The sequence below is a fragment of the Paroedura picta genome, chromosome 8, assembly GCF_049243985.1.
Source record: "Paroedura picta isolate Pp20150507F chromosome 8, Ppicta_v3.0, whole genome shotgun sequence".
Classification (NCBI taxonomy): domain Eukaryota; kingdom Metazoa; phylum Chordata; class Lepidosauria; order Squamata; family Gekkonidae; genus Paroedura; species Paroedura picta.
In genome coordinates, this window is record NC_135376.1 from 77884987 (window position 1) to 77912570 (window position 27584).

Sequence of the window (27584 nt, forward strand, 5' to 3'; positions counted from 1 at the left end):
CTGCCCTGTTAAGCAGCCATTTTTTCAGGGGAACTGATATTGATCACCTGGAGATTAGTTGTAATTTCAGGAGATCTCTGGACCCTACCTGGAGGCTGGCAGCTCTTGTGGGCCACACACTATGGCCTCCTTGAGCAGCCCTGTGCCTTTTCTGGTAGAGGCTCCAGGGGTTCCTTGAGAGGCTGGCTGATCCTCCAAATGCCCACCCAAAACAATCAAAATTGCCACTTTCAAGATTTGCAGCCTGTTGACTTCTTGCCCAGTTTTGAGCAGCCTTTATGGGGAGGTTCCCCTTCATACTTTACTTGAGGAATTCTAGGGGATGGTTCACTGTCAGAGGGTCAGAAGACTGAATCACAAAGTATGCTGATGAGTCAGGACTAGTTCATCAAGATCTGAAAGAGTTTCAAGTCCAGAGCTGAAGAAAGGCAGGTGGTTAAATCAGCCCATAGATAAAATGGTTGCAGAAAAGAGTGGACCAAAGATAAAAAGTAGAAATATGGGCATATCTAAAGTACTCATAGAACAAGAATGCCAGTATGAGAGCCAGCATAGTGCAGTGGTTAAAGAGAAGAAGAAAACTGGGTTTGATTCCCCATTCCTCCACATGCAGCCAGCCCTGGGCTAGTCACAGTTCTCTCAGAACTGTTCACTTAGGGATCTCTCAGCTTCACCTACCTCACAGGGTGTCTATACTGGGTAGAGGAAGAGAAGGCAATTGTCAGCCACTTTGAGACTCCTGTGGGAAGTGAAAAGCAGATTATAAAAACCAGCTTTGGACTCACTTTTCTTCAGGGGGATTTGTGTTTTACAAAGCACACTGTGGCTTGACAATTCTGGCAAGGATATAGAATGTTCACGCTTCACTGTTTTTCCTCTGTCCAGGTGGTGGACAGAGGAAAACCAGGGCACACTTTATGGAAGAGAGGGAAAACACCAAACATAGTTTGGGTGAACACACCATTTTACGAACTGCCTAGCCAGGAAAAAAAAAAGCCCTAAATTAAATAACGAGGAGTGTCAGACGCAACTGCATTGAGGAAGGCTCCTGGTTTCCCTGTGGGAGTTCAGGAGGTTGCTGTGCCTTGGATGGTCAGGAAGGAAGCAAATGGGCCACTTTGATCCAAGGGCTTGTGCTCACTTTGGAGCATATCGATTGATATTTCGGAGGAATTCAGCCTCCCTTTGGCAAGCTAACTGTAATTTATTTCCCTGCCTCTGAAGTGCCATAAAACCTGCTGCAGCACTCTGAAATTTTCTGCAGCAGCTACTAGAATTGCAATATTTAGTCAGGCTACTAAATGCTGATCAAAAAGCCCTCCCTTTTGATCAGTTAAAATGGGCCCCTGGTTCCATGGCCAGGAGAGTCCCCCCCATTTAAATAATTTAAATGCAAATTCCAAAAGAGAAAAAAAAAAGTGAGTGGCACAGACAAGAGGGAATATCTATTTCAAAGTGGTGTTTACTGTGAGCTGCATGTATATCAACAACAACAATAGCAAACCCATATGCTTATTTGATTGATTAATTCCATAAGGGCCAGTGGGGTATAGTGGTTAGAATCCTACACCCCTTTTGAAACTGACACAGCTAGTTTGAAACTAACAACATTGTTTCCAGGGCTGGAAAATTCTACTCCCTCCATTGCTTTGATGTTTGGTAAACATTTTGTTTGAGTGGAGACAATCTGTCTGGAAATGTATCCATTCATCAACTGGCAAGAATATCCATGAACTGCTTGAAAATTTGTGGAAAGTTTGTTCCAGTTTGACCTGCCACAAACTTCAGTTCATGAACCATGAACCAGTGAAACCAAGACCTTTAACTCGCGAGCAGATTAATGGCCATCCCTGTTTGGAACATCTACAAATATCTGGGAAATCAAAGGGGGTTTTGAATTAATCTTGTTGATTTGGATATTTAAAGATGTTCTAATTTTGGTTTTCTTGGAAGGGGGATGGTATAATCTAAGCATGAAATTGGGGTCACTGTGGGTGGGTAGGTAGTTGTGAGTGTCCATCATTGTGCAGGGGGTTGGACTAGATGACCCTGGGGACCTCTTCCATGATTCTATGATTCTATAAGCTTAAGATGACTTGGAAGGCATCTAGGCTGGTTGGGGAGAATCACTGAAGTTAACTACCTGGACACTACTGGTGATATCCTGATAGACACTGATGGTTCTGTCAGCGGCTTATGTCAGCTTGTCAGTCAAAAGGCAACTAACCACAAGAACAAGTAGACGGCTCATCCCGTTTCACTCTGTCCTTTCCTGTAGCCCGCAGTGGTGCAAAAGAATCTCTCGCCAGCCAGAAACAATTTCGGTGTAGAAACAGCTATAGAGGCAGCTGTCTTTCTCAGTTCCTTGACTGGGGAGATTCACAGGATGTAAAGCCAGGAATACAATGTGCAAAATCCAGCCACTGCAGAGTGCCTGGCAGCTGTGAAAAGGTTAATTTGGAACCTAAAGATGTTGCTTGAAACGATAATGTGCCCTTGGCATCCGTTGACGATATTTTGTTCCAATGAAATTTGATGATGCTTGTAGATTCAGAGATTGAACATGTTGCTTAATAAACCTCTGGCTCATTGAATCTTAATAAACCATAGCCAAGCTTTGGGGGTGGAGTTGTGTGAGTCCTTAAAGTACTTTCTCTCCCCCACATGGTGACATTTCTCTAAATCCATATTAATCTGTACTACTGCTTCACTAACTCTCCTCTCAACCCTCCCTAACTTGTTTGACTCTTTGAAATGCAGGTCATTCACTGCCTTTTTAGAAAGCATGATTTTTGGCATTTCTATGGCACAGTAAAACATGGCTTGATTACACTGAGTTTTAGGGTGATGTCTGAATGGAGGCTGTCCAACAAAATTTGGTTGGTTGCTCAATTAGCTTGCATTTCGACTTCAGTCTTAAACTGGAGTTTAATCACAAATGCAAACTCTGGTTTGTTGGAAGGGGCTAAACTGGGATTCTAAACTACGGATTGTACCTGGCTAACTCTGAGGGGCATTTCCCACGGCTTAAAAATAGCACAATGGTTGCCGATTGAAAACGCTACTAATTTGCCATAACGCACGACGTCGTCAACAATCTGCAACAATCCTGAAACCGATCAGCAATAAGCGCTTCGTTGTGGCGCTTTCAGGGGAATCCAGAAAACTGGATTCACCCTCTGGATAGCGATACACTCCTGCAACCAATCTGCAACACTAGCGCTAAAGACCTGTGCGTTACCATTGTAGCTGGTTCTTCAAAGTCCCTCCCCCTGGATCTCTCCTCCAAACTTCCGGCGAAGCGATCGCCATTTTTTTTTCTCGGAGCGAGCGGGGATAAACGCACCGGCGAGCCTCTTTCTGTTTAGAGGCTTCCCTGGCTTCAGTCCTTCACCTTTAGTCACTAAGCACAAACCACTTAAAAGCCCGTTTGCTGAAATAAAGTCCCTTTATTTTTTACACATAAATTCAGCCGAAAATCGAGCCCGTGAGAAGGGGGGGGGGGGAATTTTTTTTTATCACTCGAGGCAGCGTGCAAACGATCATACAATCAAACGATAGCTCACAATAGGCAGCTGGATGGGTCTCTCCGTAGCAACGAATCTACACAGATTCGTTGCTATGGGTCTGTTTTTTTTTTTTAAAAACCTTCCTTAAAGGGAAAGCGGCTGTTTGGGAGCATGCTAACGGCTGCCCATTGGCTGCTTGACGGCCAGGGGCGGGACGAGCTTGGCAATAGCGCTTCCTTTCTAGCGATTTCTGCCGAGACCGGAAGCCTGTGGGAAACGCTAAAAAACGCAACTGATTCCACTACAAAGCCAGGTGTGCAAAACGACGAATTCCACTATTTTAAATGGCGATTTTTCATTCCGCAAACAATTTGCAACAAAGATCCCCGTGCGAAATGGCCCTGATTGTAGGGATGTTTGACAACTCACTGGGTCAACTCATGTTCTGTTTGCCCATCTTGTGGGTTGGTCCATGCTCTGGTTGATGGTGGGGTGAAATTGTCGAAGCCCTGGAGGATTTCTCTGGGCCCTAAACTGGATAGCTCAGGCTACCCTGGTCTCATCAGATCTTGGAAGTTAATAAGGGTGGTTCTGGCCCTTATTTGGATGGGAGATCACCAAGGAAGTTCTGGGCTGCTATGCAGGGGCAGGCAATGGCAACCCCCACTGAGCATCTCTTGCCTTGGAAGCCCCATGGATTGCCATGTCAGATTTAGTGGAAAAAACCTGGGGAAGTATTGCTGCTAGAGCCAAAACACATTACTTTGGGGGAAAAGTTGCATCTGGAGAACCTCGAACCAGCCTAGTTTCCCCTCAGTTGTATAACCAATATGTTGAAATGCACGTGAGGTGCTGCACTGTCACCCGGATCAGATTTGGGTTCCTGCGGGTATTAGAAATGCCTTTTCTCCTCAGTTGCTGGGTGGCTGTGAGCTGGATCTAAGGACCCAGGCCATCAAAAATGAAGAATGACCCTAAACATACCATGGCAATGTTTACATGCGGTGGTTGTTATCGGTGCCTGTAGCTGAAATCACTGTGAATGGAATGATGTATCTTTGATTGGCCACTCTTTCAAGCTGGCCCCTCTTTGTAACATCTTCCTGTTCTGTCTTCCTGTTGCTTGTAATTTCACCAGAATGCAGCTGATGAAGAAGGGCTGCCAACCTCCAGGTGGAGCCTGGAGATTGCCATGAATCCAGACAACAGAGATTCTCTGGAGAAAATGGCTGCTTTGGAGGGTGGACCTTATTTAATTACACCCCAATGTAATTCCTATCCTTTCCAAATGCCACCCCCCCCCCAGAAATCTCCAGGGATTCTCCCAGGAATCTTCAGGGATTTCTCAACCCAGAGCTTGCAATCCTATGATGAAGCGAGATCTGAGTCACTAAGACTTATGCTGGCATTAATTTTGTTAGTTTTTAGAGTGCTGCTAGACTTCAAATTGTGCAACAAAACTTGAGTCCAATGGCACCTTTAAGGCCAACAAAAATTTATTCAAGGCCTGAGCTTCCATGTGCCGGCACACTTCCTCAGACAAAGCACATGCACACAAAAGCTCAGGCCTTGAATAAATCTTTGTTGGTCTTAAAAATGCCATTGGACTCAAGTTTTGTTGTACTACTTCAGACCAATACAGCCATCCACATGAATCTACTGTAATTTTGCAGAAACATATGGATACAGAAGAAGAAGAAGAAGAAGAAGAAGAAGAAGAAGAAGAAGAAGAAGAAGAAGAAGAGTTGGTTCTTATATGCCACTTTTCTCTACCCGAAGGAGTCAAAGTGGCTTACAGTTGCCTTCCCTTTCCTCTCCCCACAACAGACACCCTGTAAGGTGGATGAGGCTGAGAGAGCCCTGATATCACTGCCCGGTCAGAACAGCTTCATCATTGTCATTGCGAGCCCAAGGTCAGCTGACTGCGTGTGGGGGGGTGCAGAATTGAACCCGGCATGCCAGATTAGAAGTCTGCACTCCTAACCACTACACCAAACTGGCTCTGGATCCATACTTTAAAAGGACAACGCAAGAGGAGGAACAAGGTATTCATGCTCACTGCCCTCCCTCATTGTTTTCTGCAACACAATCTGTTTTAGTTCAAGGAAGACTGTCTACCCCCATGTTTGTACTGCAGGGTGTGGAAGTGCATTTCCTCACACCCCAAAACATCTTCAAGATCTCACTGTGCCAACAAATCTTACGGATGATGCCCCCATTCAGCAAAGCCATTGAGCAGACAGACTTTCCAGGACCTTAACACTTTAGATTCCAAAGGAACGGGGAGAAAGCGCATTTTGAAAACCTCCCTGCATGAAGAAAGCTAGGAAAGCAGGGAAAGGGCCAGAATACAATCTTTTCCTCTCATGCTCTAATTTCTACATGCAGGGTGTTTATGCCAGAGGGTATTCAGACATATGCAGTCCAAGCCAATCAGTTCAGTCCAGGAATGACTCTAACTCCTAACTGTCGTCAATCATGTTGCTCAGTTCCTAGCATCAGGAAGGGCAGTCGAAGTTACAGATGTGGGTCCAGCAGTGTTTGTACTGAAAAGAAAGGGAAATGACATGTATTCTCCCTGTTGCATTTTGCCATTTAACCCTTGGGGATCAGGGAGCTGCTGCTGGTGGACTTACCCTTCTGAATGCATCTCTAGCTCTGTCACTGTGGCTGGCTGGCTGGCTGGCTGGCTAGCTGCAGGTGTTCTGCTGTTGTTTCACAATGCATAATCAGTTTGCAAAAAGTGGGTCAGGAGGGAAATGCTGAAGCCAGTTCACGGAATTATTCCTGGGGAGTTTTGGAAGCCTCAGCCTCATTCCGATGCAGAACAGAGCCTGTCAAACCATATTCGGCGAATACATTATCAGACGAGTGAGGCTCAGATTTGTCAAATAATTTATCTGAGGAGGAGAGGAGGTAGGGAAATGTTTGCAGCGTTTGAGCTGCTTGTAAAACTGATCAAACTCTATTCATCTGGCATGTTCCTTGAGACATAATGACAACGCTTCATTGAATTATTTATTGGCGAGATTTCCGCCCCTCCCCAAGTATTCAACAGGATTGAACGTGTAATGAAACCCAGGTTTAAATGAAGTCTCTGGAATGCCAAATATCTCGAGGACTAGCAGCGTGGGGAGTGTGTTAAAGTTTATAGTTTACATTTTGAAATCAAGTACTTTGGCCCAGTCTGAATACCTCTCTAAGGAGACAGAGCCATGTGCAATTGAAGACAGGAGACGCTCCATGCACCGAAAGCGTTGAGGTTTTATTCCCAAGAGTTTTCTGGGAGAGAAACCTAATTCCTTGCGGGATATGCCCAGATGGGAAATATTGCAACCTGGACAGAAGGGCAAAGGGCGAGATTGACACAGGGGAGGTGGGAATGAGCAGACGCAGTTATCTCCATGGTCCACACACGTTGCCACACGTTAATCCATTGTAATATTGGATGAACCCTACCTTGCGGGGATTACCTGCATCGCTTCATTTAAAGCAGGCTTAACAGAACGCGACGGTAACTTTAAATTGCATTGGAAAAGCAGTGCCCAAAGGTGAGTGCTGCAGATGGTCTCCCCTGAATCTTTTGAAAAGTTGGTGGAGAGAAACAGACACACTTATTTTGCAGCTCCCCTGCATGGAGATGTGATTAACGCCGAACTTAAAAAAAACACAACAACCCCTGGGAAGAGGGCATCCCTGTTGGGTTGCCAACTAACCAGGGGAAACATGCTTTGTTTTTGTTTTTTCCTTTAGGGCCAGCTGGTGTGTGTGTGTGTGGGGGGGAGGAATAAGAGCATCTCCTTCTCCCACTTTAGCTAGATTTTAAAATACTGTATATCTCAGGCAAATGGGCAACATTTGAAATTAGCTCCACCCCAAATTCCATCCCAGCCACTGAGATTCCTTCCTAGATAGTGAAAACCACTTAGATCCTCCCCTGAACCTGGTCTGGTCAGTTTCAGGTATCAGGTGCACCAGTTTCTTCTTTGTTCCATACAAGCCATCATATTCGGATGGGGCCTGTGACCTATGGAGAGAAGAGATTTAGGCCTTTACCACTCCTGCTGCAACTTCTTGGACCTGAAGCAGCCCCAGGGAGGTAGTCATTGATCTGCTGGAGAATTTTGAATGTACCCTTGGCTACACATAAGTTTCTCAATGGGGATTGTAGTTGGTATCAACGGCCACTTCAGGTCTCAAAAACAACGTGGCTTCTAGTCCACACAGGTTCTAGTTGACTCTCCAGACACTGCAGTCAAGATAAGTGGAAGTCCTGGGGGAACAGGAATGCTGGGGAAATCCATGTCTGTTAGTTTCTTCTGCTTGTGGTTTGTTTAAGGTGACCAGATTTTAACATTGGTAAAGCAGGACACCATTGACCGGGCGGGGGGGGGGGTTCTTGATTAAAATTTTGGTCTATATGGAGCAACAAAAAGTTTCATAGAATGCATAGAACGCAAAAATAGTATTTTAATATATATATTCTTTCATTTCAACATAAGTACAATTTTCCAGGTACCCCCAGATGTCCCTCCAAAAGTGGGACAATCTGGTCACCTTAGGTTTGTTGGATACAAGATACTATCACTTGTACTATCACCATGACATTCCTTAGCACTTTACATTACAGATCTCTGTCTGTCTGTCTGTCTGTCTGTCTGTTTGGATCACTGGCTCTCTGTTGAAATAGCTATAAATTGACCCATCTCCAAACATCCTTCAATCTGGAAATGAATACATGGAGGAAGAACAAAGACCTGCTCTGACCTCCATTCATTCAGGGGCTTCATTTTCACAAAGTCTATGTGCACACATGCCAAAGTGCTTGTTCTACTGTATGGGAGACCAGTACCCTGTCACAGATAGCGCATGTGGAAATCTACTGAGATGTGGTTCTGGGGCCCCTGAATTCTGTGCAAAAATGACTCTTGAGCTCATGGGACTATGGATGAGGTGTAGGTAGAATCCCTATTCTCTCTCCGTGCTTTCAATTCCTGAATGAACACTTGAACAGGACATCAATGAATTTGTTCCTCAAAATTCTGGTCTGGAGCAAATGACTAAAGGTCGGTACGCTAAAATCTAATATGCCGACAGACTCTGCCCATGTCCTGCAAAGAAACCCGAGTCAGTAGAACACGTTCTCCTCTTTTGTAAGCAACATAACAATTTCAGAGTATGGTTCATATTCCCTCTCGTGGAGGTGAGCAAGATTCACAGTCCTGCAACAACGGTGCACTTTCTTTTACTGGATCATAACCCTCAAGTAACCGAAGGCATTGCAAAATTCCTCCACGGGATTTTCTCCAAGTGATATGAATCACTTTGCCTTTAAATAGATGTTTTGTTATGATTATGCCAATAAAGGTATTTGATTGATTGATTGACTGATTGATTGAAGTTCTGGTCCGGAGCTAGTTAAGGCCAGATTCTTCCTACCGTTCCAATGTTTCCCTCTAGGTGGCAGCAAGAATCAAACCAACACAGACCATCCTCCCTTCCTGCCTATTCAAGTACAGCAACAGTGATCCCGTTAGCAGTTTGCAGTGCTGAAAGAAAAGTCATGTGGTGGTGCCAGGTATGTGGACAGTGTAAGAGTTGAATACCGTACCGCGACCTGTCTAAAGAAAGTGAATAGGGCCTTTCTGGCCACTCAGCATGTGGTTGGGAGTCAGCAAAGGTTTTTGACATCTTGGTGCAAATGACCAGATTTGCTTTATGATCATGACATTTGATGGAATGTTTTTTATTATATGTGCAAGTGATACCCAAAAGTACTGTGGCAAACCAACAATTATAACACATCAAAATTATGATATTCATGATTGAGTTCTATCCTATTTGGAGAACATCTCTATGTGTTGTGGGTGCGTGGGGGTACACCCTGATTCCCCAAACATGGCCGGACTGCTTTAATTGACTCTGGGCCAAATGACATTGGGATTCTCTGGCTGGAACTTCAAATATATAATTGGACCTTTAAAATGCAGCTGTGGGGTTAGGGTTGCTCTTTGAAGGTATCTTGGGCCAAGTTTGGGGAGGGAGTCCAGTGGGGATGGGATGCTATATTATTTATCATTTTTATTTACAAAATTTGTATCCTACCTTTCTACCCTTCCTGCAACACAAGGCGGCTAATGATTTAAAACATTCATGATGAAATTGCATTATTCGGCAATTAAAACACCTCTCTCCCAGATGTAACTGATTAAAAAAAACTGTACAAAGAGTTTAAAAAGCCGATTTATAATGTACATAAAACAGTTTAAATACATACAAAATATAAAACATTTGTAAGGAAAGAGGATTGTTGATTGAATGCCAAACAGAATACTAAAGTCTTCACCTGATGGGGGAAGATGGTGGAAGAGGGGGCAGACACATCTTCCTGGGGAGGGAATTCCAGAGCGTTGGTGCCGTGACTGAGAAGACCCTCTCCTGAGCTGCCACTCTCCTAATCACAGGACGTGAGAGCACCCAAAGCAGAGCCTCTGAGAACGTCCATAACAGTTGGCCAGGTTCATAAGGGAATAGGTGCTACCTTAGTGGAGAAAAGGACATTTAAGGCTGCAGCCCACTACAGACGTTTGTGGAAAGGAGTGCGATTGGCTTTGGGACTTACTTTTAAGTAAATCCCTTGCGCATGGTTGGGCTCCGCAGCAACCAAGAACAGGTGCAGGGAGTCACAAAGAGCTCATCTGTTGTCCCAAATCACCCCCTCGAAGCGTGAAGCAAATAGACAGAGGGAATTAAAACTGAGTGAACCATTCCCACTGAATAATTTACTCTGCTGTTTATGAATTAGCTGGTCACAGGTATTCTGCGATCTTTCGCAGCTGAGTTTTACATCAAAATAATCACTGAACACATTAAAAAAACCAGATTGTATGAATTCCTTTGCACAGCTTCCCCAGAAGTCACATACACTATTTGTCTTGTGGTCCGCAGGGCAATTTTAGAACCCCATTAATTAGGGAAGCCAACCTCCAGTGGAACCTGGGGGCCCCCTGGAACTAGACTGCATCTCCAGACTACAGGGGTCAGTTCCCCTGGGGAGAATGGCTGTTTTGGACGATGGACTTCATGCCCTGTATCCCCCTGAGGTCCCTCCCCTCCCCAGGCTCCATCCCTGAATCTCTGGGAATCTCCCAACCTGGATCTGGCACCCCTCATATCCCACCCTTTAGACAGGCATCCTTAAGAAAAAATGAAAATACTCTTAGTATACTATGATCAGCCATTAGTATTACAGAGAGGGCAGATATGAGTTTCCATCTCCCATCATTTGTGGAGCTGCTCTCAACTTAGAGTGTGTTACTTTGTTGGGCAGAACTCAATAGCCAAAAGGAGAAGCAAACCATGGCCCATTTATCTGCATGCAATCGATTCAATTCATTGGTCACTGCAGAGTGTGACAAACAGAAGGAACCCGGGAACTGGCATTATAGTATTATCTTGCCATTTGTCCCAGGGGGGAGTCAAACAGGGATTCCACATTAAACAACACAATTGATTCACTTTTGGAACGGTGCTCTCTCTATAGGTTTGCTATCTTGTCAGTGATGTACATAGTCTATTGGGCACCTGGAGAGGGCGGTGGGTGGGGCTTGGTGATGCAAGGGTGGGGGGCGGGCAGGGGGTATGCCACAGGTCCAGCTGCATGGTGCCGTGGTCATCACCATAATCACTGGCTTGGAGCCCCTGATGATGGGAGTTGAATGGATTAACTGAGCACACTCCGATACTGACTGCTAGCCTTGCATACATGAGCGAAACACTGGCGTCTGCAGGGATTAAGATATGGCAATAGCTCTGGTCAGTGTGTACTTTTCCGGGCAAACACAGAGGTCAGAGTCTGGCTCTGACAAGAGTGTGGAATGAAGGCTAATGTGTAAACAAAATGTACCGAATAAAGCCTGGGGTCTGGAGAAGCACCAGAAAGAGAAAGAAGAGAGAGACAGGCAGAAGATTCCTTTTCCTCCAGATACTTGTGTTGTGTGTGTCCTTTCATCCCTACACCTGAGCTGACCCCAGAGAATTCATGTGAGTGCTGTAAGTGCTGCTCCTGCAGGTGAACAGGACAGGTGACTTTGCTCTGGGCTCCATTGGAGGGTGGACGCCACAGGGGCACATGGCAGCTGCAGAATGCTATGGCAGTAGCTACTCAGGGCCTCCTCCAGGTTGGTGGGGTTTACACACAGAGGCATGGCGCAGCTGGTCCCCCTCCCCCTTCCTCCCTGGTGAGGGTCCATGGCTGGGTGACCAAATGAGCCATCATGTCCTCCTCCCACAGATTGGCTATGACCAGACCACTGCAGGACAGGAGTCATGCTGAGCCAATTGCTGCTGTACCTGGGAACCCAAGCTTTACTCTAAGCCAGAGAGGGGCCCAGAACAAAGCTCTCAGCCATGTGTCATGGTTGCATCTTGATGACTTGAATGGCACTTCCTTTTAAGTATGTCTAGGGCTGCAGCCTCCATCCACTTTGTTCTGTCTGTTGTCTTTGAGGATGGCAAGAAGAAAAAAGAGCTAAACTATTTTTTTTCCATGCAGGCATTGAACTGTAATTTGAAACAAGACCATTCTGAGTGTGGTTTCAAAGAACCACAGTAATTTTTTAGACCTCTAGGTTTGCTGATGCTTACCAAACATCCAACCCTGTATATGTTTAGGAGGGATTTAGCATGATAGAAGCCCCAGCTTATGCTTCAGGTTATGCTAGACACATAAAATATATATCTATGTTCTTGGTTAACGTGCAATGAACCTGGTAGAGCACCCATTGCCTCCAGTAAATGCCACCATTTCTGAAGCTTTCGATCAGAATGCACACCTTGTCTTCCCCCAAACAGCGTGTCTTCATTTACCTCTCCAGGCTTTGATGCACCTTGGCCTCGACATTGCATGGAAGCATTTCCTACTCGTACCGCTCAGCCGCAGCTCCCATTAGTGTTTCCAGGGAGCAGTAAAACCCCACTGCTTGCAAGAAAATTGCTGGTTTGAAGAATTAAATGAAAGAAGACCATGTCTTTGCTTTACTCCCCCCTCCCTTTCATCCCAGCAAGGAGATTCATGAGGCAGGCAGGTGAGTAGATGGGTGCTCGCAGACTTTTTATCACATTGATGGCTTGAATGGATTTTGTTTCTTGGAGTATCTTTTAAGACTTTAATTAAATCAGGAGAAGCTTACTCCACCCAGCTGCCTGCTGCTTATCTGCCTCTTAAGGCCTTGATTCACAGCATGGTACTTAAAAAAAAATCCAGCATGATCTTTGGAGTTCGGAGATGGAAAAGGCTAAATATTTACAGAACCAGGAAATAAGTGGGTGCAATTTACTTCTTGCAGAGATGTTGCCAGCTGTGATGTTGTGCAAATATGTATTGCAGTTGCTGGCTCTTTTCTCAATCCATGTTAAGAGGCTTCTTCACTTTGGCCACAAGGATCAAGGTCTCCAGGTCACAAGGTCACAAGGATCAAGACCTCTTTCCACACAAACTATTTCGTGGTACAACCTGATAATGGAGGATGTTACTTCGATTCTCCACGTGCTGTCCTATACAGAGTGACATGCTTCTGAAGTCATTGACTTCACTGGGCTTAGAAAGGGCAACTCTTCTTAAGAGGCCATTATGGAAGTCTAAAGTAGCCCAATAGGCAGGACGGACTGTTGTGTGCTCTCTGCAGGGTGAAAATAAGTGCTTGGAATAGCTTTCCTGCCTTGTAAAATGAAATCACTGTTGTTGGGAATTTCTTAACTGTGTGGTAAGCGAGAGGGCGATTCGGGTCTGCACCTGGAAGGGTGGGTTTTAATGCGGAAACAGGTGGAAAAACTGGTCCTTTAAAAATGCAAATCTGAGCGATAATGCTAGTGCGGAAATGGTCCTTGATAGATCGAAATTCTGATTCAGTGTAAGGCAGCATCAAGTGATCATGTGATAGATCAATAGCCCTATAGGAAAGGGCGGCATTTAACTAACAAATAAATAAATACAAAAATATATTTAGTGTAAGGCAGTTTCCTTTATGTGTTCAGGAAGCTGTGCAAGTCAATGGGCTGCACTGAGGAGGGACAAGAGGCAGAATCGTTCCCTCCTTCCTCTTCTGTCTGCTGCCTCATTCCACTGCTGAAAGAGGTAGAGATGATGATTCCCCCCTCCCTTTCCTCCCTCCTCATTGTAACCCACCACCTTGAATAGCTACCGTTCCTCATGGATCTGGCCAGTTGGGAAACAACTTTTCTGGGGTCAGAAATGGCTGCTGGGACTAAGGGAACATTGTGAAGATCCATGACAAAATTATTTTGCTGACAGATTTCTGGATCTAACCTTGTGTTTTCTAGGGAGAGGAACTTCCTATAGAAAAATAGATGCAGAATTTGAAAAAAATATATATAGGTTAAAATGTTGAGGTAGGACCTACCATTAAGGAGCAGAAATATGTCCCTGTGGTCTATCCTCTGGTCTAGGCCATAGCCTGTGCCCTGGGTGCAATTCTGTTTCCCCTTCTTTATAGGAATGGGCACCTGCAAGCATATTCTTCATTCTTTTCCTTCTAACAAGCAGTTCTGTTTTTTGCATGGCAAGTTATGGGTGGTGGTTTTGGGGGGAGAAGATAAAAGGAAACAAGAAAAGATATAAAGAACCAATGCAACTACTGCATTGATCAAACTAACCATTCATCTCTGGTGGCCTCTTCATGGTGGCCTGTCTTCATGGTGGCCTGCATGTTTAGATGACAATAAATACATGTTGGGATGCCACTGGACTTAGTGGCAACGAATGCTCACTCCAAACCTTCAGGTTAAAAATTATTTCTCCAAACATAGGAAGAAACTGAGACTATTCTTTCCTCCCGTCCACAGCCGAAGGGAAGAGGGTGCCTCCCCCACACCGTGTCTGTATGCAGACAAGAACTGTTATGCTGATTAAAGTAGAGTTATACCAAGTTGATCAATTAAATAACTTAGTTGATAAAACCTAAGCAAAAGAAAAGAAAAAGGAAACAATTCATTTTATCCTGCACCCTCGCCTTAAGTTTCCTGGGTAACTCACAACAATACAGAAGAACATAATCTAAACTACATTAAAAACATTTAAAACACAACTCTCCCTCATACCCTGGCAGGATAACACACAAAGGAAACTAGATATCAAAGGCCTGGGTTAAGGAGTGGTTTTATTTTTACTAGGCACTGAAAGCCATGCAACCAAGACACATGTAGAATCACTAGAGGGAGGCTGTTCTACAGTCTGGGGGTCACCGCAGAAAAGGCCCACTGTTCCCTGTGGCTCTGAGAGAGGCAGAAGTTCAAGAAAGCTCCTTCCTTGAGATCTCAGTGCTCAGGCAGGTCTGTATGGGAGAAGGTGCTTGCTCAAATATCTGTATTCAAATACACGTATTCATTCCAGATGAGAGGAGACACTCAGCTGGTGATCATAAAGAATCCGCTAAGTTCAGGCTAATTCAGGGGATGACTCAGAAACAAGTGAAGCGGAACAGCCCTGATGATGTTCCTAGCCAGCACTGCAGGGTTCATTGAGGTAAAACCCTGTCAGCAACACCAGCAATAGGCTCCTCCTAAAACATGAAAGGAAGCAACTGGTAAGCAGGTGCTGCTCATTGCTGCCAGGGTTCAAACCATGAGGCTGATAGAGCTGCTGGTGCTTGGTCCTGCTGGCCGCCAGCAGACTCCCAGGAAGAAAATTTCCCCAGTAAGCTAAATGGCAAGTCCACCCCTGTACTTGGTACTGCACAATGGAATTTAAGTACAAACTAGCTGGTGAGTGCTCCAAGGTGAGGCGGGGGGGGGGAATGGCCTGGTCAAGGCACAGGTTACAGAGCATCGGCATCTCATCAGAGAGGTGGTGCAGTGTGGAGTAGTGAGGACAGATCTCCTCTAAGATGCCTCTGCCTCAGACACGTGATGGAATTGTACATTAGACAAGCAGAATTGTGCCTGGTCCTTTTGCGTGGTGCATCTTCTTATCCTCCCTCCCCGCCTGTCTTCCCTCTCCCCCCCCAAGGTATTCAGTCCACCTTCTCTGTATTTAAGTCTCTTTCTCGGTTCTCTATTCACTTATTTATAGGCAGTAGATTTGTGATCTATAAATTGTAAGTACATCCCTAAGCCATCCGATCATGCTTCATCACTGAAGAGAAATCTCTGGCTGCTTGCTGGGGCATTGCCGAGCCCTGGAGAGTTCCATTCCACAAACAAAAAAAGGAAAAGAAAGAAGAAGTGCTAAACAGGAATGACCTTTTGTTTTCCTGCCTCTATCCCCCTCTGTGTCCCTCTAGCTTGCCACCCCATAAATTCCTAGCAGGGGAAAGGAAGGAGTATCCAATCTTTCTGTTCGCTAGATTTAGTTAAGCCATTAGCTGGATCCTTCGCATAAAACTAATTTTATAATTTGTAAATGTAGTCCAGTGGTTTTTATAGAGGACTGTTGGGAAATGATAAAATACCACCAACAGATTTATGAAATTTCAGAGCTGGCAGACACCCCCCCGCCCCACCGCCGCCGCCGCCCTGTTCCCCACCAGCTACATAGTGAGTTGTACACAGCTGAAAACATGTCCAGAGGAAGAGTTTCATAGCTGGCACTTGGGCCTTTAATTTTGCTTTTACAAGACAGCTTTACAATGGCAAGAAAAATGTGCGAGAGATGCAAGTTCCATCCGCTCCACTCAGGCCCCTGTTCTTCTGGGGAACGTTGGAACGCACCCAAATGACAACTGGTGGCGAAGAATGATGAAGGCCCTTTAAAAAAAAGTCTCCCACAGACAGACCATCCTTTAAATTTAGGACTTGTGTAGAACAGTTGTCTGTAAAAACTCTGGATACAGCAGTTCTAGGCCAGCACCATAATTCCATCCTGGATAATGAGAATAGTTTTACAGGAAGTTCATGAAGATCGATCAGGCTCTACAGTTACATTAATGAATACAAACTCTCCATCTCTGTAATTAAACAAAGTCCGAGGGCTTCACAATGGCAGGACTCTCCTCTCTAGGAAACAATTTCCTTTGAGCAGCATGGGACGGTCAATTCCAAATGATATCTGGAGCAACCAGGCTTCTTCCACCCAGGGCAGGACACGGATAAGCTGGTCTCCCTAACACAAGCGGTGAACATCTTTATGCCATCCAGTATTTTAACAATAATGCCCTTCACCTCCCTATCTTTCCTACCGAAGAGAAGATGGTGAGTTTCCCTGATTATTTTTTTAATGTAAATCAAATTGTTTTAACAATATAAAATGTTTTAAATTATTATTTTATTTGTGATATGCTGTAAGCCTTCCTGAGCCCTCAGGGAAAGCTAGCATACACATTTGAAAATAAATTTAAAAAACACTGAAAATGGCCTCTTCAGGTTGACTCCTCCCACCACCTTGTAATAGTTTGGAAGATTTATCCTGTGGAGCAGTGTCATCAAGGCCCTCTCTTTTACCACTGGCTGGTAGTAAAACCAGTATCCACCCAAATGGGAAGTTCTTTTTGACCCTCAATAAGTGTTATGACAAAGAGAGAGAAAGAACTAAAGACAGGAATGTTATTTTGAATGGTTTTCTTCCAGGAATGCAGTAAATCATTGAATACCAGTGTTAAGAAGTAACACTGGGTGAAGGCCTTGATTTCTATGCCCTGTTTCTTGGCCCTACAGCTTCATTGATATAGGATACTGGACTGGGTAGACACTGATCTGGTTCCACATGGCACCTGTAAAGTATTGGGGTCTGACATTGGTCAGACTCCACCTGGAGTACTGTGTGAAGTTCTGGAGGCCTCACTTCAAAAAGGATGTGGACAGAATTGAGAGGGTGCAGAAGAAAGTGATGAGGATGATCTGGGGCTTGGGGACCAACCCGTATGAGGAAAGGATGAAGAACTTGGGAATGTTCAGCCTGGAAAAGAGGGGGTTGAGAGGGGACATGATGGGTCTTTTTAAATATCTGAAAAGTTGTCACTTGTGGCCAGGGAGCAGTTCCTGTTGGCAGCGGAAGATAGAACCTGCAGTAATGGGTTTAAACTATGTGTGGAATAGTACTGGCTAGATATCAAGAATTTTCTTTTTTTTTCCAGTCAGAGTAGTTCAAGCAGTGGAATTGGCTGCTAATAGCGAGCTCCCCCTCACTAACGGTCTTCAAACAGCAGCTGGGCAGACACTTTTCCTGGATGCTTTGGGCTGATCCTACATTGAGCAGGGGGTTGGATTAGATGGCTTGCATGGACTCTTCCAACTCTATGATTTTATGATTCTCAGGTCTTATACTTTTCTTATACTATTTCTTTCATTATCTAACAGAGGTAAAATTTTTCCAAATGGCACGCTAAGCGAATGGAAATGACCAGAGCCTTTGTTAATAACCTCTACATGTACCTGTTTAATAGCCATCATTTCTGTTCTCTCACTCTGCATGCACTGAAATAATGGTAACCAATACTAGCATTGACTTCCTAACTCTGCCTCCTAGGATTGGCTCATCTATCTGCCTTGGGAGAAGAAGCATCAAGTGAAGCGCAATCAATAGTGACTGGCGCAGATGCATTTAAATGTTTAACTTTCCCCTCAATAAACATGGCAGCAGCTCTCAAGAAAGGGCTGGACCTAGACTTCCTGGTTTATTGAGAAACCAGCTACATCTATCATTATTATTGTTATTATTATTGTTGTTGTTAATCATATGATATAATTACACACAAGAAACATATAATAACTATTATTTTGAAAATGATCTTGTTACAATGCAAATGTGTAATAACAATAGTGTCTGCTTTCTGGGAACACTCCAGAAAGTTAACCTTGAGCCAAAAAACTAGGACTCCACATTCCTTCCCCTGCTTCCCCATCTCCCCTTTACCTACCTGAAGGCTTTCAATCACTTACTTTTCTTCTCCCCACAACAGAAACCTTGTGAGGTAGGTGAAGCAGAGAGGGCTCTGTGGTCACATGGCTGCATGTGGAGGAAGAGCGGGGAATCAAACCTGGTTCTCCAGTTTAGAGTCTGCTGCTCTTAATCACTACACCAAACTGGTCCTCAAGAGGAAGGCCTGACAGCGCTGAAAGTCCACAATGGCCATTGCCCTGTCTTTTGGACCCAGGTGAAGCTGTAGTCCAGCTGACACAGACAGTTCCAGGGTCATTGAAGCCAGGTTGATCTCCTCACGATTACCGCCGGGTGTTCACCATTCCACCCAAATTGTTCTCTTGGATCTGCCGCTTATTAATGGGGAAAAGTCACTGTCTCAGGAATGAGCTTCCAAAAGAATTCTCCAGAGCAATGGCTGCACAACTTTAAGAAAACCTTTCTTGTCGGGGATTTGCTTAATAATTGGCCAGTTTCTAAAGCAACACCTGTAGAAGCTGTGCCCTCAAAGCCACACAAGTGGTAAACCCAGAGAGGAAGGGCAAGACGTTTATTGACTGCTTTTATTGTGTGAACAGCATTTGTTCCTGGGCCCTAAAAAAGCTGGTGTTGACCTACATACACACCCAATTACAAACACGAATCACTTTACAGGCTGGAGACCAGTGGACTGGGGTAATATGCCAAGATGAAAAATAGCCAGCCGAGTGTTTTTCCATGAGAATGTCAGACCCTGGAGGCTTCCAGCAGATGTGGAGAAGGCTAGCTGGAGGTTCGCAGGAGAACTGCTGTCATATTAAGTCAAGTGCCTATTTATTCACCATCAAAGTGAAGAATGTTACTGATCTGGCGGCAAAGCAAATGCAACCGGTTCTATATATTGAAGAGACCCAACTTCGATATATTGCAAGACTCCAAGGCTTTTACAAGCTGTTTAAAACTCTCTGCCAAGGAGGGAAGTGGGGTTATTGGCTATAGGATTTCGAAAGCGTTCTCGTTTAAACTTGGTATCTGTTCTGCCCCGTCCCAAGTCTCTACTGGTAGATGCTGCTACAGAGATTATTCCTTAAAAAATAATTAGGAGTTTTCTGGATAACACAAAGACCAAAAATGAAGACATATGAACAAACACGATGAGATGTCTTCAGAGGAAAGTGCCCCTCTCAGTCTTCCTAGGTCAAGTAAGAGCAGAGCTGATGTCATTCCTGTGATAGCCAGGCTCTTCTTTCAACAAAGCATATCCTGTCATTGCTCCTGATGTCCACCTCTAGATCCTTCATGTCTAACTGGCAAACTTTGTTTTATTTATTTCAAACATTTATATCCCATGTCTCTCCTGCACTGTGGAGTTGAAAGAATCATACCCCATCAAAAACATTTAGATTGAAACAACAGATAAAAGATATATAAAAAGCAGCCTAATTACCTGCTAACCGACTCTCGATCAAAGACAATTGAATGCGCGATTGAACAACTCAGATACATTAGAATGTCTGTAACTTTTGCAAGTGCATGCTTTTCTCACTCCTGGAGGTGAGGGGCTGTTCCAACAATGCTCAAGCCTCAGCTAAAGTGGTCAATGGAGCAAGCATGGTGTAGTGGTTAAGGCTTCTAATCTGGTGAGCTGGATTTGATTCCCCGTTCCTCCAAATGGAGCCATCTGGGTGACCAGGCAGACTGACTGGGCAGTAATATCAGGGCTTTCTCAGCCCCACCTACCTCACAGGGTGTCTGTGGTAGGGAGAGGAGAGGGAAGGTGATTGTAAGCCACTGAGACTCCTTTTGGTGGAGAAAAGTGGCATATAAAAACAATTCTCCTTCTTCTCCTTCTCCTTCTCGGTGTTGGGGGCAAGTAACAGACCCTGGGATCAAGGCTAGAGCTGTCTCTCAGATAGGAAGTACCTGGGTCATTAAGAGTTTTAATACCAGGATCTTGTATTTAATGTTGAAGTAAATTGACAGCTAATGTAAAAAAATATTAGCGTTGGGGGCAATATAAGCCAAGGCTGTTTGTCGCTTCACACACAAGGTGAAACTGCACTAAGCTACCTCTGGTAGCCTTGCTCATTTCAACTAACCCCCCCCCCTCCACTTTCTCCCTGCCCCTCCCCCTACTTTCACTCTGCAGCCCACTTAAGCACTCATGCTAATTAGCTAAATCAATCACCCAGAAAACCATCCCTCCCACTCCCTCTCCCACTCCAGGCAGGTCATCCATCTTGGCTCCCCTCATCAGTGGAGCTTTACAGAGCCAGCGGGAGGCTCTGATTGAATTTAGGCTATACCTCCTTAGAGATCATGGAGATGCAGGTGCTAGAAGGAACCTTGTTGAGCAGATACTGCATGCTTACATCAGTCAATTCAACCAGGGCATTTATGGGTCAATCCCTTTCCTCTTGGCCTGCAGTACAGGGATATTTCCTTGCCTGGTGGAAGTGAATGAAATAGAACAGGCAGGAGAAGAAGAGGATCCCCTGCCCAAGTGAAATGCTAGACATCCCTCAAAAAACTGCAGCCTCATTGCTCTCTGTGCCTACTGATGTATGAGCTTTTTTAGCGATGACGTCCCTCTCCCCGAATCATCTTCCTTTTCAACTCCAGGAGGAAGCCCATCATGTCCACGTTTTTATTTGTCAATTCCAAATATGATATTATCCGTTTGACACAAACTTAGGAAGTGCAAGAAAAAAAAAACTGCAAGGCATTGAAGTTCTGTTCAAATGGTCTCGTCAATCCCCCCCACCCACCCATTAATAGCCATTCTCTGTAAATGACAACTCCTCAGATGGCTTCAAAATAACAATCTCTGGCCATATTCTTTTGACAAATACATCTCGTTTGGCTGGATGTGCTTCTAACAGGTTTTGAATTTGCCCGGGGTTTTCATTTATTTTATTATATACCTAGTTGACTGGAAACTCTAGAGGAAGGGGTAAGCAGTAACTCGGCATGGGAGTCTTTCCAGCAGTCTTCGGATCTCTTGAAAACGCTGATGGGTAGGCTTGCATTCAGAGCCCAGAGTCTTCTCCCTGTGATGAATCACTCTACTGCCTACAGGTTGCTTGATTTCTTTGTCTGTCAGCTACAGCTGGAAAACCACTTATGAACTAGAGTGCCTGGAAAGATGTCCCCTCTTGGATCTGGCCACCAATGAAAGGCATGTTGAAACAGGATTACCCACCATGATAGTTTCATTGGCAGAGCTTCAATATGCAGAGGGAGCAGAGCAACCGACTGCCTAAAGAACAAAAAGTTTTTTTATTCAGAAGAGAAGTAACCATGTACAGAAAGAGGAGAGAATAGGCCTAATTAACTGCTAACTGTTGTCTTTGTTCATTTTCCTGTTCACCTGTTCTGGAGGCAAGCAGGGAGGAAGTGTGCTCAAAAAGCAGGAAGTCTCCCGTTGCGCCAATCTGGATGCTAGAGGACATAATTTGAAAATCATTGGGAAGTTCCTATCTAGGCTAAATATATATCTCCTTTGACTCCACCTGCAGGATACCCTTTACATTCTGCTCAATTAGATGCACTGCAGATCTTGCATATTCCAACAAGATTTAAGTCATTCTACCCTTTATGAGTGCTGTAGTAAACACGGCTCCTACACTGATGCTTCCTCCTGGTCAACACAGGATATGTGGTCATCAGATAGGGTGTGCACATGTCGTTTAAGTGACCAGCATACATATATCTGGGAGACTCAGCCCAGGCTTCTAACTCAATCAGGGATAGACAGAAGCTACTTGTGCAGCTATGAAAGGCTCCAGTCAATATTGGCTATACCAGATTTTTAAAAGTTTATCAATAAATCTGAAGGAACTGGAATCAGGAACAGCTGAAGGCTTGGTAGACCTCAAGATGTAGAAGTCCACTACAATTTGCATATGTAAAACTAGGTCAATCTGCTTATTTATAATTGCCTCCGCATCAATACTTGCTAGTCTGTTGCTTTACATCTGAAAGGGGTAATATTCAGATCTTCAGCACGATCTCTTAAAGAACTTAGTTAACTCATTTCCCCGTTGCTGCAACTTTAGATGAATTCTTATCACAGTGAAACAAAGTGAAAAAAAAAGGGAGCGATCTGATTGAAGGGGGTGGGTGGGCTGAGTTATAAAAAGACACGTGCAGCCCTTTCATTCCCTTGAAGCCTATCGTTTTGATTGAGCTCCAGGTAAAGTTGGGTGAATTGTTTTTATAAGAATAAGAATGAAACTCTCAACAGAATTGAAGGTTTGGGTGGAATATACTAATCTTCAGGATCTGAATGCTTTGCAAGTTTTCTTCTGCAGTGAAAGCAACCATTTGCTGACTGCCAAAGATGTTTTGATGCATCGTACAGTTACAGGCTCGCTGCTCTGTTATGCAAAGAAAATCTCTCTCCGGAGTTCTGCAGAGTTGGATGAATCATAAATGTTCCATAGTGACCCATTATTACCCTGTTACACCAGCCTTTATCTAAATTCAGCGGTGGGAGGTACTGCCTCCAGAATGAAGGCTGAAAGAATGGGTTTTGGCTGGCTGGATCTCACCAGAGACAGCCATGGGAGGAGGGTTGGAGATTGGGGTGTGTGTATCCTCAAATCTTATTGCTTTTAGAAGCTGATGATGCCTTGGAACTATAGCTGCCTGTTCATAGATTTGATAAGGCTTTTTTTAAAGTTGTATTTTTCACATGAGGACTCAGCATCTTCTAGGGATGCCAGCCTCCAGGTGGGACCTGAAGAAAAGGGATGCCTGGACTCTGTGGCATTTTACCCACTGAGGTCCTTTGTCCTCCCCAGACGTCATTTCCAAATCTCCAAGAGTTCTCCAACCTGAAGCTGACAACATGATCCCCCAATGGTGTTCAGGGGGGACCTGACAACCCTATCTTTGCCCAGCAACCTTTGGGGTCCAGGGACTATGGGAGGGCCCTCTGCCAACCTGTGACCTACCATGGCTCAACAGCCATTGCTGCCGCCGACAAACAAATTTCCCTTCCTCTTCCCATAGCAGACATCCTGTGAGGTAGGTGGGCTGGAGAGAGCCCTGAGAGAACTGCTCTGTGAGAACATCTCTAAGGTTCCAGTCTTGGAATTACTGTTCAAAATTAAGGAAGACTGGAGGACAGAGCAGGGTCACTGTCAACTCTGAGACTAGAAAAGCATGGAACTAGATTAGTCAGTTCATGCCTATACCCTGGGTGTGAAGGACTGGGAGTGGGGAAGAGCTTAATAGAAACAGCAAGATATTCTCAGAGCTAGTTTAGATATTGCAACATAAGCCTTCCACATCAGCACCATTGGGGGAAAAAACGACATGACCATTACACATGCACAAGTAGAAATTTACATATGAATGTCTGGGGGGAAATACTTGACTGTTAAACATGCACAAACAGCAATTGACAATGCCTGATTTTAAACACAGAAATGCACAAGATCCAGAAGGAATAATGACTGGCACTTGGACAGTGGTCAGAAGCCCTCTAATTTTCTGGTGCCTTGCTTCCTAGCTGCATTTTCCCTGCCAGAGGTAGATGAGAGGGACTGGAACAGGACATGGAGAGAATGCCTTGGCATCGTCGGGTGTGATGGAGACATCATCTTTTGAACGGGTTCCCAGTGGCCAGTCCTGGCTGGCGCTTTTGTCCATTGCTCCATCTCAGGGAAGGCTTTGCAGACTGAATTTGTAAAAGCTGGAATGGCCACACATGGCCCTCATAACTGTAGATTTTCCCTTGCTGGATGCTGTGTGTTCTGGATTTGGGAGCTTGCTTTGCTTAGCACAACTTCGGGTGCATCTCTGCAGTGGGAGAATGGTGGTGAGGTTTCCTTTCCCATCCACATCTCTCCACCCTGTTCTGCTAATGCTATATTATGGCATCAGAAGCCCAATGAGTTCTTCTCACAGTGACTGCGGTGTGGACATTCATGAACATATCGTCTCTGTTTCTCTCTTGTGTCTGCCATTCTCTCTTGTGTCTGCCATTGTGTCTCCACACACAACTACATTGATTTTTCAGTTCAGCCCAAGCACTCCAGCATTTGTTCTGTGCTTACCCTTTCTGAACAATGAATGAAACACAGAGGATGTACCAAATTTGAGAAGGCAACAGCCCTTCTTTCCATCTGTCTTCCAGGGTACAATCAGCAACATATCTGCACTGTCTTTCATGTTGCATTGCATTAGAGATCTCATGTGAAAGCTCTGTTCTGTTTTCTGTAGGGCTGCCTGTCTCTTCTGGGGGAAGAAGGAAAACTTTTGCCTTGTAAGTGTGGCTTGGGGTTCCAGATCTTCAGCTCTGCCATGTTGGCCAGTCTGGCACTGTCAAACCTCTCCCATATCCATTCTGCAACCGAAAATACAACCCCAGCAAGGGGCTTTCAAGCTAAGTGAGAAGCAGAGGTGGTCTGCCTTTGTCTTTCCCTGCAGAATCTTCCTTGGTGGTCTAACTACTAACCAGGGCCCATTCTGCACACATAGGATAATGCACTTGCAATGTGCTTTGGCAGCTGGATTTTCCTGTGCAGAACAGGAAAATCTACTTCTAAAGTGCAGTGAAAGTGCATTATCTATTGTGCGCAGAATAGGCCCAGGGCTGACCCTGCTTAGCTTCTGAGAACCGGTGAGTTTGAACTGTAATATGCTACCTTCCCTCCAGTTGAGAATGTGACTGTAAAATTGTGAAATAGGGGGTGTTTTTTGTTACACATTTAGAATCTGGCAGGAAGCCTAGCTTGATAGGTACAATCCCTAAGAATTTCACCCCAGTAGGAAGGGAAACAAATAAAAAGTTACAGCAGGGAACATTTTTCCTTTTGAAACCAAGTGGAATGAATTTGAAATTCAGGGAAGGGAAATCCAAATGCAGCAATAACAAAAGCAACCTATAACTCACTCCTTTTTTTACACCCCAAGCGCAAACGGGTGTTGTGCGCCTCTCTCACCAAGTTACCGAGCTGATTGCTGGAGCCAAGATGCGTTTTTCATTCTTCCCCAGTGGCACAGAGGAGACGCCAAAGCCAACCTTCTCTGTTGTTCACAATTTTTGGTCCTAGACACACTCACTCCCGTCTAAGCCCAGTGACCTCAACGGATTTAGAAGGACGTAACTCTGCTTAGGACAGCGCTGAGAGAAGCCAAGCCTTACCTCATCCTGTCATCTCCTTTATCAAGCCACTCTGCTCTGCCGTCACCTCTGCCCTTTCTATCTTCCAAGGCTTCAAATCATGGCTAAATATAAATTTGACCGTGTGAAGGGGAGACTGGCAGAGGAAAAGTCACAGTTTGGAGCCTTTTTCCTGTCAGAAAATGTTTTGTAAACTCGCCCTGGGGACTCTGAGCTGGGAATCACAGCCTTTCTGTCCCCTCCCATGGGAAAGGCACGAGAGGGAGTTTTGTCGGGAGGACGGCATATATAAATATATAAATGCTCCTGGCTCCTCCAGAAGCACACTCGCTCCTCTGAACTGTAACATTTTCAATCCAAATTAGCTCAGAACAAGGATGAATTCCTGGCCTACTGTCAGATGGAGCTGAAGGCCACTTTCCCTTGCTTTGCTCCTCAATGCCCCCTTTTCTGTTCATAGATGTAGCTCGAAGGGGGGGGGGAATGTCATGTTAATTTTTGCTGTAAACTTTGTCAAGAAGCTAACCCCTTTGGATCTCTCCTCGTTGCTTACAGCAACTAGAGATACGCTGGGCTAATTCTGGTGAAGAAGAGGCTGGTGTTTGGGTGGTCGTATTTTAGAAACAAGATGTCAATCAAATTGGAGGCTTCCAGTGGAGTGTCTGAGCACAACGCATCTCTCCTATGGAAATAACGGTGATATGGTAACATGCTGGTAAGGGTGTCATCTGGGACATATTTGCCACATACCCCTTGCCCTGGACGCTATAACTAACTCCCTAGCATACAACGCAATACTGTATCTGTGTAATAGGAATCTCCTATTCTTCAGCGGTGGAAATCGAGGCAAAGGAAGATGGATAAGAAAACAGGAATGGCTACTCCATTTGTTGATGATGTCATCCCACAGCATTGGCCAAATAAAGCAAGATTAATAATTATATTGAACATTCTTATATGTGACAGACAGGGGCACTGAGTCCTCCTTGTTGGAGGAAGAAACCAAAGGTTTTGAGGTGGAGGTAGGGGTCCCAAGTCTCCTGGTATGGTGGGAAATGCCCTGCTGGTAACCTCTGCTGCCCACTGCTGCTCCATTGGCTGGTGGGAGAAAAATGGATTAAAAAAAATCATTGATGGCATAACAGTGTGATGTCACTTCCAGGGAAAACCCGGAAGTGACATCACACCATGCTTCAGTGTTCTGCAGTAGCCGCAGCTTTTGAACACTCTCTGGCATTATACCATGCTGAGGTTCCTCCCCCTCCCTCTCCAGGCTCTACCCCCAAAAAACCTCTAGGTCAGGAGTGGCCAAGCACAGACTGGCAGGGGCTCATGGGAATTGTAGTCCATGGACCTCTGGAGAGCCACAGGTTGGCCACCCCTGCTGTAGGTACTTCCCATCCCAGAGTTGACAAGCGTAGCAAAGCTAGTTCATTAGAGATATATGCATTCTCCTCTTGCTCCCTGCTAAACTGCTTCCTTGTTTGTCCCAGAACCCAACTCTCCTCTCAGCCTTGCTCCCTGCTGCTTCTCCATCACCTTTCCCTGCCTGCCACCTAGCCAAAAGCTTAGAACTCTGCATCCAGTAAAGTCACTTCCTGATTAAATCTCACTGGCCACCCCTCCTTGCATGACTCTTCGCGAACAAAAACACACTCTGCTCACAGTTACAACATGTCTTCTCTGCATGTAACTTTTAATTTTAAATTATGTCCTAACACGAAAGCAAACTGATTACTATTTGCTCAAGCAAGGCGAGAATTAGAAATAATCACTGTTTTGTGCAGTGTGCAAAAAATTTAAAAAACACCCCACCTTTCCCTGTTAAAACTGATGCCAAGGTGTTCTATTCCAGTGAAGGTGATGTGACTGGCAGGGCAGAACTCAGAAGTGCAGAGGCTACAGAGGCAGGCATGAAGGATGGCCAACTGGAATGCTGGGTTCTGATGGGTGCCTCTTCTCCAGGTCCACCACAGAAATGATCTCAACTTCTTGTGAGGGAACTTGTCATGTTTATTGGCATGCTGCACAACCTGAGCCTACGGGCCCTCATTGGGACCACTCCAGCAGCTAGGGTTGCCAAATGTGC

At 45.0% G+C, this 27584-nt stretch overlaps 1 long non-coding RNA gene across 3 annotated transcripts in view; it reads left to right on the plus strand.

Annotated features, from left to right (window-relative positions):
* Positions 1–11424: 11424 nt before the first annotated feature.
* Positions 11425–27584, plus strand: part of LOC143842674 (uncharacterized) — a 56603-nt gene continuing 40443 nt past the window's right edge. Inside the window, exons 1-5 of one of the 3 annotated variants that reach the window (XR_013233273.1) lie at positions 11425–11561; positions 12386–12595; positions 24592–24634; positions 26051–26210; positions 26310–26428. This is a non-coding gene — a long non-coding RNA (uncharacterized LOC143842674). Of the gene's footprint in view, positions 11562–12385; positions 12596–24591; positions 24635–26050; positions 26211–26309; positions 26429–27584 lie in introns of those variants that run through there. The other 2 variants (XR_013233274.1, XR_013233275.1) reach the window with 2 other exon arrangements.